The sequence below is a fragment of the Rhipicephalus sanguineus genome, unplaced genomic scaffold (assembly GCF_013339695.2).
Source record: "Rhipicephalus sanguineus isolate Rsan-2018 unplaced genomic scaffold, BIME_Rsan_1.4 Seq652, whole genome shotgun sequence".
Classification (NCBI taxonomy): Eukaryota; Metazoa; Arthropoda; class Arachnida; order Ixodida; family Ixodidae; genus Rhipicephalus; species Rhipicephalus sanguineus.
In genome coordinates, this window is record NW_023615696.1 from 10,661 (window position 1) to 22,569 (window position 11,909).

At 46.4% G+C, this 11,909-nt stretch overlaps 1 long non-coding RNA gene across 1 annotated transcript; it reads right to left on the reverse strand.

Annotated features, from left to right (window-relative positions):
• Window positions 1-274: 274 nt before the first annotated feature.
• Window positions 275-6,155, reverse strand: LOC119377996 (uncharacterized). Its single transcript, XR_005180906.2, has 2 exons — window positions 5,955-6,155; window positions 275-5,007 (listed from the first exon to the last, which is right to left on the reverse strand). It is a non-coding gene; the product is annotated as an uncharacterized LOC119377996 (long non-coding RNA).
• Between the last annotated feature and the right edge of the window lie 5,754 nt (window positions 6,156-11,909).

The following is an 11,909-nucleotide window of genomic DNA, read 5'->3' on the forward strand; positions in this document are numbered from 1 at the left end:
AGTATGTCCTAGCCCCCAATGTCAATCGCCATGGAATACTGAGAGCTGACGTCGGCATAGGTGATAATAAAATGGGCGTGCGCTTATTTTATGCGATTCCACCATTTGGAAATGTCACCACTTTTCGTGCATGGTACTTCGGAGAATTCCTTTATGATGAAGCTTCGTACCTTTCAGTTGTCTTCGTATGACTTCGTACCTTTCAGTCGATGCAGGCATGGGGTGCTGACGTTGCTATTTTAAAGTGACGTCAGCCAGAGACTCGCAGCTCGGAAGTACATTTTCTTTTATTGAGAGCGCGCGTGACATATACAAGAGCATCATCCGCTTAGGACACAGGCAGAGAACAAAAAACAAAAGAACAAGATGGAATGCAAATAAAGAAACCTTTCACGCAGAAACGACCAGGGCATCACTATACTGTACACTCCGGCGACGCACATGGCCATATAAAAAATAATTTTTCTTTACAAAATGCCGGAAACATCTCGTACAGAAGCGACTGCAGTTCACCTCCGTTAATAAAAAAAACTTAGGTTCGAGAAAGAAAATAAAGGTCGGGGAACATAAGGAAAGTGCGAAACAAGTTCTACAACACTAAGGTTACCAGGAAGCTCTGGTAAACAAAAGCAAACTGTGTCGACATCGTTAAGAAAACCAAGCACTACTCAACGTGATCCAAGCCGTGTCTTGAAAGAAGCATCCGTTACCCTTAGTCGTATACCACGATGACACCTCGCCAATGCTTATCGTTTGTGATTACTGTTTTTCTTATAAAAAGAACTTCTCAGGACAAAAAATGTTAGAAGAAATAACGAAGACATTTTTGCTCAATCAACACGATGTCAATAGCCTCGTAAAACAAAAATAAGTGAAGATATAATTCTCAATATAATTATGAGTTGCGTCTGCAGAACGAAAGTGAAAAGTGGAAATGTAGATACACATGTTTGTATGATACACATGTACATGCCCAGAAATGCCAAGAACCTCGGAACGAACACGCGGGTGCAAAGCTCGTCAGCTGACTATGGATCGTATTATGCCAACAGCGCAATCAAACTTCGTCGGTATGTTTTGTTGCTATCCGAGCACGTTCAACCAGGTAGCTGGGAAGTGCAAGCGAGAGACGGATTCGTACGCGAAATTGAAAGCGAACTTGCATTCAGTGGATAACTCCAAAGCTGCCTCGAATAGGCGAGCCTCGCGGCGAATTAAATCGGTATTCGACAGGAACCTGGTCAGAAAGTACATCAGAGGTGGTCCCTCAGTAGTTATGAAGCTGTTACAGGCCAACATCGACGTGACCTAGCCTAAACCCAAACTCGGCTGCTGAAACATGCTAGCGTTGAAATTTGGTGGACGAAGAATCGGGCTTGCGAACATTGAACAGGAAGACAATATGCAGCGGATCAACTCCGCCATCGATTACCCGTCAAATGCATGTAACGTGGTGTTGCCGCATTTTCCCCGCTAGAGCGAGCTTCTCTAGCCAACATGGCACTACGTTCTTTCAGTCCAAATGTTCGTTACGCGTGAATTTCTCGTTACAGCATAATTCCCTGCGGGTTTTCGCTATCGACCTTTTAGCTCATCTCAGGGTGAATCACCTGATTTTTTTAAAGAAAGGAATATTGACAACCACCCGATTGTAGCACGAAGCCACAGGGAAATCCATACGGATTTGTCAGAAGAAAACTTCTTAGTTGCCGAAAAATTCGTTCGACCCCGCACTAGTACGAACGGTGGAGCGACCGCCCGGAAAGGCGTTGGTCCCGGGTTCGATCGCCGGACCAGGACGAATTTTGCGGCAACTAAGCAGTTTTCTTTCTGAAAATCCGTATGTATTTCCTTGTGGCTTCGTGCTACAATCGGGTGGTTGTCTATTTCCCTTCCTTAATTCCTTCGGCCACCTTCCGCAGAACCAATTTGCAACACCCGATTTTTCATTTCCCCTTACCTCGACCATTTCAACCACAGCTCTCCGCATCTCTCGCTCACTGATGCTACACTGGCAGCAGCGGCCTCCATCGTTAGGCTCGGCACGGTTTTCGGTGAAAAAAAACCAACAACGCAGCGGTGATGCAACTTGAGAATGGAGGGCACGACGAAAGAAGGGCACTAAATTGTTTTTGTTCACCGAAAACCACAACAACGAGAGAGGCCGACTGCTGCGCGCACGTAACGTAAATGGACTCGCTAGCCACACAACCTGAAAACTACCATTCATAATGCTACATTACAGGCTATCAAAGTAAGCACTGACCCTTGACAACTTGCACTAAAAAAAAAAAAAGGAAGCTTTGCAATAATCGCGCCTTTCTGCTGCATTACCGTTGCGTTGTTGTCACTTGAAAAAGAGCATCATGAAAGTCTTTACATCATCTATGTTCTTCTTTCAGTAACAGAAAGGGAATGAAATGTTAAATGTGATGACGCCATTACCATTTGTAATGAACAATACTAAGGTACGTTTCTGTTGCTCATTATTAATACGTTGTGACCTATTGAAATGCAATTAGTCAATGGCAATTACTCCTCGTGGCTCATTAAACCTATAGCTGAAGTGCAGTAACAAAGATAATTTGCGTATTTTATTGGGAACACTTTCTGCTCTTCCTGGTCAGTTTAATTCGTGGGTGTAATAATTAACGTGAACTGATTTGACTGATAGCGGTCACTCATTGCATAACAAAGCTCATAACAAGATAACTGAACAGCAATGCGATCACCGCGTTTCAGTCTGGCGCTTCAGACGACTAACAATATGTGAATCAATTTAACCACATCGCAAAACGATCTCGCTTACCCCAGAAGTACCGCTGCAGCGAAAAGATTAGAACAACTGACCGAGGACATGTGCGGAGCGTTTATTTTTCAGATGCTGGCTTCAGGGCGGTATGGCCGGCCAACCTCGCTTTAAACCATGGATATTGCGTGCCACTCGTTATTGGCGCAGATATTCATAATATTAAATATTGTAGGAAACTCTATGGTTATCAGTATGCTCGGAAACAAGAGTGCCGAACGCGGCCATTTTGCCCCTACGGTCACTTGTTCTATTCCTTCTCCGCTGTAGCTGTTCAACTCGCGATGAACAAAACCGAAATGCGCAAGCGCCGTGGTCAAGAGAATTTTTTTCTTTAATTCTAACGACATGTATGCGAACAGCTTCTACAGCTATGCTTTATCCAACTCCTTCTGCCTGCATTACACCTTTCTCCTACCCTGTCAATGAAGTGACAATGACGGATGCGTGATTGATGAGTGTTTGTTTAGTACTGTGACTTTCCCAACTCGGGCGAGCACGCGTTTTTGAGGAGTTAAGGCGTGACTTCTTGTACCTGCACACCCATGTGGTGAGTCAGTATAGTGAACAGAGGGTGAAAAACACCTCGTGGGTTACGCGCGGCTTGTGATGTCGTAAACCGCGACGGATTTTTCCTGGTTAAAAGAGTGATCGCGGCTCGCTCGTGATGTGAATTCTCGGCTATATGTTCAAGAGGAGAGTTGTGGCGTCTCAACCTGCACTTTGTAAGAGCAGGACATCACCCTGGTGCTTGGTGATTCACCTGGACCCACTGGCGACACAGATGGAATGTGCGCTTTAGACAGAACGGCAGCACACAGCCGGCGCTTTTCGATAGAAAGGGCCGTGTTCAGTTGGACGTGACGTAAGATCAAGGCACTTCTACTGGTTAGAATTTTTCTATAACTGGTTACAAACGCACACATTTTACTATATGGTACATGCCAAAGATTCGCCACGTTGTTATAAATTAAGCTCGGTTGTCTTTCACCGTTGGACATGACTCTTTTCAACCCCTAAGGTGGTCTCGACGTATGCACATTGTTTTTTTCAGAAGTTTTGTAAATGCAATTACGACCTTATTCGCTGACTTAGGCGAGATTACGCAAACGCGTTCACAGAAATCATCGAGCATGGCCGTCATCACATCTACACGAGAAATGTGCGTCCGACAACCAAGTGTATACACTACAGAGTAATCACCTGGTAGATAATGCTACAAATTAATCTGTCGAACTTTAGTCTGGCAGGGAACCATGCCGGTTACAACTACAGCATGCCCTGCGGAGATAACGCTTGTAGACAGCAGGCCGTTTCAAAACAACATTTACCTCTGACATATTTCGACACTTTTTGAGGCACTTGTTTTGTCTGCTAGGAGCTTTTTCTTCTGTGAGCACATTGTGCAGTGTACACCGTCGAAAACGTTTCGAGTCATTGTTGACAGTGCCGCTTTATATAACTCTGGCAATAGTGGCAGTGAAATAGCTTTTATATGTGACATTTTAATATGCTATTTACATAATAGTAAGCTCTTGCCCGAACCTAGTCGTGAGACATCGTTAGGGGTGGGTTTAAGGATCATGCCCAATGAAGAGCTATCAACTAGATCGAGCAGAACTCTCCAGTCGACCTGGGGTGCTATTCTGGACACTGTCAAATTCCGCCATATTGTAAAATTGCGTAAATGTGACATTTTAAGCCAATCAGAGAGGCTGTTACAGCCCTCTTGGACAATCAGGGTGTACAAGATGGCGAATTTAACAACATGGCCAGAAGAGGACTCCTGACGTGCTATATAAGTGTCTGACAAGAAAAGGTAGAGTCCTACACAGCATCATGCAACGGCGGAACTTCTTGTTTTTCAACAATGTTTGGTCCCTTTGAGGGAAAGCTCAGTCCACATTGGTTCCGGCTGGGCGTGCCCAGTTGAAGGCCTTTCCTCTGAGGTGTCATGCAGAACAAGTTTGCTCTACAGTACGGTAATAACGTCACGAGCAGCGGGAGGTTTTTCTCGCTGTATGCCATCGCCTGTCCAGTTGCGTAGTGGGTGCGAGTGAGTGGAAGCGGACACGATTGTCGTTGACTCAGTGATGGTAGGCCACTGCGTGGTGGTGCTGCTGTCCGTGCTGGTTGTGACCCAGGCCCACGCCCTTCTCGAGCACGACGCCGAACACGACCCGCCCATTGAGGTTCACCTGCGAGTTCGTTTGGCCTTCGTCACGTTCTCATTCGAGCAGAAATCAATCACTCAGCCATTCTCCGTTTTCGGAATTCGAATATGGTACGTGGGCTGACCTCGAAAAAGCACGCCCGCAGTGCCATAGCAACTGTCTCCCGCAGTTACTAAGTGACGCTCAAGCACTCTCCTCCGTGTTCCTCTTCCCGAAAGCAACGTACAGAATCAAGCTACCACCCTTTCGCTCCGAAGAACATTGCCCTGGAACTGGGCGATTGGATTTTAGCAATTGGTCACTTGCGTTACAAAAGTTCACTGTGACAGTCACGAGGTTAACTCTCCTCTCAGCTCACGTGAGCCAATCGGCTGTATACACGCGAATGTGGATTACTATGTTGTTCAACGGGTAGGATAGGCAACATAGATGTGATGCCAGCACATGTTTGTCTGACGTTGAATGTACCGTCGTTGCATAGGTGATATTTGGTGCTACCGAATGATGAGATCGACAGACAGGACGGGGTGCCAGAGACCCAGAGAGAAAACAGATTAATCAGTCTCCGCCTATGTATGGTACATTCATGTCTCGTCGTCTAGCGCTTCTTAGAACAATGACACGTACCAACACGCTCAATCATCAACGCTCGTGTCATCGTGGCTAACAGCGCGACTAACACGGACGAAGACGAGAAGGACACACACGGCACGGCGCTGACTTTTCGTGTATTTATGTTCGCATTTTTCTTCAATAAAGCTACGGTTGAAAGCCAGCGCTGTGCCGTGTGTCCCCTTCTCATCTTCGTCCGTGTTACTCACGCTGTTAGCCGCGATGAATCTGTACCAATTCGCCCAGTATTCCATACTGATCGTGTCATACTGCACGAGAATCCATCCTATGGCATCGAAGGAGCTGGACAGCTCGCTGGGAATAAGAACCCGCAAAGACAGTGACGTCACAAATCTCACCTTTGGCTTAGGCAGGAACGGCAGGAATAGGTTCTTGATGACGCCCATCGGACTGACGCCGTAGTCGTGGTGGCCTCCTCCTCCGTGGTGGTCTCCGCCGCCAATGGTGAACGTGATGCCCTTTCCGTGTCCTCCGTGGCCGCTACTGCTGCTGCCATGGCTGGCGTAGGAGTCGCCCGCGTGGATCTCGAACCCACTCCGGTCCTGGAATCGCAGAAGAGACGTCAAGCACCGTAACGCAAGTGTCGAGTTACAGAAAGTTACAACAAACATATCATGGAAGTACACAGAGACGTACAGCCGCCCCATGGAAGCAGTACTTAAGGCATTCCCCAAGAGATTAGCTTTCATGGCTCTTCTGGTACGGTGTACTAGAAGCGAGGTTCTTCTAGTTCACTGTACTTCTTGGTCTTCTTGTGGACATCATCATCGTCGTCTCCGTCAGTCTATATTACGTCTACTGCGGGATGAAAGACTCTCCTAATGCTGTGCAGTTTGCCCTGTCCTGCGCGAGCTGATTCCGTGTTATGCGTGTAAATTTCTTAATTTCATCACCACGCCTAACCCTGCGGTGCCGTCGTCTAAGGCTGCGTTTCCCTTTTTATTTGAATAAAGTTGTTTCTCTTTCAATTTGTTGGTATCTTTCTAACTAAGCGATATTACAAAACGAATCTGTCCTTCGCGCACAGTGTCTCGATAAAATAGTTTATGTGCATCTCTGTGTTCCCCATGACCAACTCATGCATATGTGTTCTTGCACATGTCTAATCTCTTTCTTCTTCTACACTTTACCCGCAATAGATGAGCTTGAATTGATAGTGCTTTATAGTATCACTGTAATGATTAGCTACGTTCTGTAATCTCATAGTCTTTTTTATTATCGTTTACTTTATCAATTTGACTACAGCAGCACAAACTATAGATACAAGCCTCTTATTATTTCACAGCTAGTAACGAAGACATGTTCTTTTCTGTGCAACGGCATCGATTTAGACGAACTTGCCACGAAAGAGACATTGCACGGCCAGAGGCCAAGCATTTTTTGCTCAGTTTCTAATACATTTCACTATCCTCCTCCCTTTATGTACCCTCACTTCTCCCTACCAACTCGGTGTGTATAAGTTGTAAACTGGATATTTCAGTCTGGTTAACCTCACTGCCTTTTTGTTTGCTTACGGCTCCATGTATATAATGGCACGGGGATCGAATTAAGACATCTTCCATAGCTTTATAGAGTAGCGTGCCTAGATTTTCTCTCCTGTACACGTTTGACAGTTGACTACAAGACATCCATAACGTTAGCAGGACCATGCACAAACGTGTTTGTGCATGGTCCTGCTACCATATATATATATATATACAGTCGCGGATCCAGGGGGGGGGGGGCGATTGGGCGATCGCCCCCCCCAAAGCTATAAGCCAACCCAACCCCCCCCCCCCGCTTTTCACCTCACCGAAGGCCATTTTTCAGAACGTAGAATTTTTTCAGGTGGTCGCTGTGTCCATCCCAATCCGAGACTAGGGAAGCACCCCTCACACAGCCCAGCGCTTTTGTTAAGAGCGAAACAGGCTTTCTAGAAAAGATTTCTTCTGCGTCCTGCATCTTTCAAATAGGCACCGACGAGCACAAGCCTCAACTATTTTGCTAAAGCAACTGCTGCCTTTATGGAAGCGAGCTAAAGTTTCCTCCCCACTCCCAGGGCCATCAGCTCTTCAGCAAAGCGAGGGGTCTTCAAATTCTCCCATCTTTTTCTCAGAGACAGGAGTCTGTTCTGTGTCATTCAAACTGGCATCTTTCGTCCCACCACGGCCGGGCTAGACTGCACGTGCGCGCTTGAGCGCGCACGTGCAGTCTAGCCCGGCCGTGGTCCCACAAAGCGTGCAGAACAAGTTACCTTTTAGTCAACCTTCAGCGGCTGGTCCAAAAAAAAAAAAAGAAGGAAGGCAGGCAGTGGTGCTGTGAATTATATTCGCCGAAGTACCGAGCAAGCCTCCGAGAGCACGTGCGCGGGGTATAATCGAGCGCGACTCCGAAAGCTCCGTTTGACCGTCCTTAGGCTGCGGAGATAGAAAGGGCATTTTCTGGCAACACGACCGGCCAGAAAAAAAGGCAATGGGGAGGAGGGGGCGGGGTAACAAAGGGAGGCTTACTCCGAAACTACGTTCAAGGAATACTAGAGCTCGCCGTTGTGGGAATACTCATTTATCGAGCAGGTGGCCTGCCCTTCCCTCTTTCACCCTCCTCTTACCAACAACACTGATACGTGTTCCCCAATGTTTAGCGGAAATATGCGAAATTTTAGATAATGAAATGGCACTGAGCAATGCAACTGAGAACAAAAATAATGAGCATTTGGTTACTAACGTGAAGTTTTAAAGTTGGGCAACGCCCCATGAGGGTTGTTTCCAACCCTCATGGGGTTGTTACAACCCCACCACGAGGGTTGTTTTCCTCGCAGGGCGAGTTCCCTTTCCCGCGAGCCGGGAAGCGAGGATTGGCGCGCGGAGTGACGGGAAGAAGGGGTTGTCCGGCAGGAAAGGGTGACGGTGCTCCTCTCCTAGTGGTCCCTTGCTACCACCGTCAGTTCGCGATCGCGCCAGCCTTAAGGAAAGGAAATGGGCGCGTGTGCTCTCCCACAGATGCTAAGGAAATTGAGCCTGCCCACCGCTGGGACGGTGCTCACCTGGCTGTAACCACCCCATCATCGTCAAATTTGCGCTCTACAAAACTAAAGAATTAGTCCTGGTTGGTGGTCGTAAGTTAGAGGAGAGTAATCACACAATTGGCAGAGATTTTTCACCAGCCGTCCGAAATGTCCGCAAACATCTTACTGCTTTCAGCAAAAGTAAAGGAACGCCCTTCAACCCGCATCAAGACACTTGTCATAGGATCCAAACGCTATGAATATTATGACTCAACCAATACCATAAAACAGACTCATTAGCAATCAAAGCGCAACAGAGGTTCACCAAACCCTCACCCTACTGCCACAATGAATAAGCTTTCTTTACCTGTTATTTTCACTAATGCTAGCAGTTTTCTTTCAAAGCGCGAAGATATATCAAGTCTTGTTTCTTCATCTAGCAGCAATTTACTCATCATAACAAAAACGTGGCTCACAGGCGACATCAGTGACAATGAGGTATTATCAGACTTGCCAAACATCAAAGTTCATCGTCATGACCGCTAGGAACACGAGGTGGGGAGTTTTCATGGCATTTAGCAGCAGCATCACCTTGCACAACAATTGCGCCTCCTGCTGGCCTCGAGATAGCCTGGCTACTTCTCCGCTCATTCCCACAGGCTGTCGCTCTCGTGTCTGTTATCGACACCCTGTGACAGCCCGATTTTCCCTGGAAGTTACACAGCATTTTGTGCCAGGTTACAGCTGCGCATCCTAATATACTTATATTCTTTTATTCGGATACTAACTTCCCTGTATTAACTGGCGTTATCTATCTTCCGGAGCATCAGCTAATGCTGAGGTTAGAGATTTCACCAATGTCTGTTTAAACCGACGTCCCGTAAACCTCTACCTGACTTTGAGTCTCGATTTCACACGAACAATGACTGATGATAATTGGGTGCTCTTGAAAATTAAATTGTTCAACTAGCAGACAAAACACATATCGAAAATTACCTTCCGTGAGAATCACAGCATCCGTGGTTCATTAATCCACTTAAAGCGTTTTGAAAATAAGAAGAAAAGACTTTTCTGAGCTGCTAACAGAGTACAAATGCTAACGCGCTTGAAAAAAGTATATTCTGCCGAAAATATATACTTATCTCCTGTTCGTGCGCCAAGCATGCTTTTCTTAAGACTTACCCAAAATACTTGAAGCAAACCCGAAGAAAATTTTGGCAAGCAATAAACCCAAGTCATGTTCGTGCCGTAACACTTGCGCTGACGATTGGAGAACATTAGTCTGATACTGACTGCCCCACAACTTTCAACAAGTGCCTTCATCTCAGTTTTACCAAGGATACTATTGCTTCTCTGCCATTACTGTCTACAACATAGAATGCCAGCCTTACATTCAGCGTATTGGTATTTCAAATGTGATTCATAACCTAAAACTTTCGTCCTGTGCCAGTATCGATGGTATTAACTCAAGCTGTTAAAAATACTGAGATGACATATCTTGGGCACTGCTGTGTCAGTTGTTTGCTCAGTTCTTTCAGTAGGCTGCATCCCTCATGACTGGAAAGTCCTTGCCATCTACAAAGCAGGTAACAGGCTTCACCCGCGAAATTATCGCCTTACAAGTCTGCCAAGTGAAATCATGGAACCCGTCATTTACCTCACGCATTATGGACCATTTCGACGCCAATCATTTCTTTCACCCTGAACAGCATGGCTTTCATAAGGGCCATCTTGCGAAACACAGCTAGCTCTTTCATTCACGACCTTCATACAAATCTTGACAGTAATCTTTCTCGACTATGAAAAGCTTTCGACAAGGTTTCTCACCAACACTTGTTACATAAACTTTCCTTCTTAAACTTAAACTCTGACGTGCTAAAATGGCCTTGAAGCATTGCTAATCAACCGCTCACAGTAAGTCAGTGTCATGATCCCCTCCGTCCCACTACCAGTCCTCTTCAGGTGTCCCCCAAAGGTCTGTTCTTGGCACACTTCATTTTTTAATATATATCATGACTTACCCCTCCACGTAACTTGTAAAACCCGGATGTTCGCAGATGACTGCATGATTTATCGTACCATTACCAATATTACTGATGCAGATACACTGCAGCAAAATCTTAACATGTGCAGTCTTGGTGTGCCCGTGTGGCTAAAAACACTTGACAGAACAAGGATTAACTGTAATGGTTGTTACACAGAGTGCAAACTTCAATTATTTTTTCAAGGGCAACATATAAGGGAGTAAGTCTGCATATGCAGCAAGGCAAAGGTTACAATTACCTCTGCTCGTTGGTTTGATTCTTCACGGACAGCACGAAAAGTGAAAAGGCACATCGCATGAGTGTGTCACATTCTCATCTTTTCATTCATTCAATACAATAACAATTAACACTGCGTTATGAGATGAACACCAGTCTTTAAACTATGTGTGCCAGTTTTGTGCCCTCCAAGCGGACAACAGAGAGTTGAAGCACCACAATGAGCCGTTGCAGCACGTCCCCTCACCGCGCATGAACGCATCGCATACAACGAGTTGTCTGAAGTAAGTGCCCCTCAATGAAAAAAACGTAGATCATCCCTCCGTCATAGGAATAGGTATAACATGAAAGTGAAACAGTCCTCACAGTAGTTGAATGTTTATTATACAATGATATACGGGCTGGCGCAATGTCTACTGGTGTTTGGCAGCGATAGCACCGCTTGTGTGGACGCACCCACGTTGACACCTAATGGCGCATCTCCATCCTGACGACTAACGTCCCTGAACATGATAAACCTCTGTGGTAGCTGTAGTAAACATACACCTGGACACAGCATACGGTGAATCCCGCACAATGATGGCTTCAACATGAACACAATAAACACTAACTCGACATGAACTCTTCGAAAGCATAGCCAATTGAAGAGAGAAATGGCAAGGTATGCGTTCTCTAATAGTTGGTGCCAGTGCACTCGAAGCTATAGGCGGCGGAGGAACACCGCTAGTCCATTTGGAAGCGGCCTGTGATAAGATTAGTTTGCCGTTCCGGCGCCCGGGGGGCGTCGACGTTTGCAATGAATAAATACGGCGCACATGAACCAGCCAGTCAGTGTGGAACTCGCCAACGTACGTGTGCGTGATCGGTCCCGGCGACCGGCATGGCCCGGACTACCCGGTATCACAAGTGGCGACGAGGTCGACTGACGAACCGGACGGGCACAGCACAATCACACGTCGTCATGCCTGTCGTCGGGGAAGCTGGATTCGTTCGACCCGAGTACATCGGAGTAGGCGGAATACCGTGAGCGGGCCGAGCTGTACTTCATC